This window comes from Solanum tuberosum, unplaced genomic scaffold, assembly GCF_000226075.1.
Source record: "Solanum tuberosum cultivar DM 1-3 516 R44 unplaced genomic scaffold, SolTub_3.0 scf00019, whole genome shotgun sequence".
Classification (NCBI taxonomy): Eukaryota; Viridiplantae; Streptophyta; class Magnoliopsida; order Solanales; family Solanaceae; genus Solanum; species Solanum tuberosum.
In genome coordinates, this window is record NW_006238945.1 from 298,432 (window position 1) to 299,528 (window position 1,097).

The following is a 1,097-nucleotide window of genomic DNA, read 5'->3' on the forward strand; positions in this document are numbered from 1 at the left end:
AATTATTTTTTATAAACACCCCCCCCCCCCCCCCCAATTAATTAAGCATATGCATTGTTTTTGGCTTAAATATATCTAACCATGCATAGAAGTAAACTCATATTATGTTTAATTAATTCATGAAACTAATATTATTGGGTTTACAAAAATTCGTGGTCTTTGACTATAAATATAAATACCTAAAAAAAATATTGCACTATCGTGTTGTTGATAAGACGATCAAAGAAAAAATGGTACGAAAGGAAGTTACTTTATGTTAGAATTTAAGATAAAGTTTTCATCTCTTATCTAATTATAATGTGATAACATTGCCACAGCAAAGACAAGATAACTGACAAAGTAAAGTTCGAAAAAGCGAATATATTATCTACCCTTAATCTTATCTCCTCCCTAAAAGGAAGGGTCAAATTCATACTAGTAAAACGATTTGACGAATCATATATATAAATTATACACATTGGACGTTGTTAGTTAATATAGTTTCTTGATTAGACCTTTGGTCAAAACTTTCAACTCCTAATAATTATCTAAATGAGGAAAAGAATAGTATGCTAGTTTAAAGGACGTCCATAAACTTAGTAGTTTAGTTGGTTGGATACCTCATCTTGTAAGTAATGGTTCGATTTCCCTCATTGCAATTCCTCCCTATTTCCCCTTCCCCTACCCCCAATTTTTTTTTAAAAAGGATGGCAGTAATAGACCAACAATGATCAATTGTGTGAAAATAGTATCCTTTAATTCTTAACCTGAAATTTCAAGTTTGACTCTACTAGGAGTATGGAGTCGCCTTTAATTTGTTAGAGAGTGTTTTTATCCTAACAAAAGATTAATTTGTGGTGTTAATTCAAATTAGTCTACAAAACACCAGATGGAAATCAAAAATAAAGATTAGTTTATAATAGAGATTGAAATACTTTCAATGATCTCCATGTTAATTTATGCTCTCAATATGCGGTGGCACTTCAAAACTTTGTTTCAACGGCCAATCAATCACATGAAGGGTGAGAATAGGGTTAAAATGTTCCCATTTTTTAAGCTTCATTGGATAATATAAAATCTTGGAAATTCTCTTGTTGGCTAGATGCGTGAGTTATGGA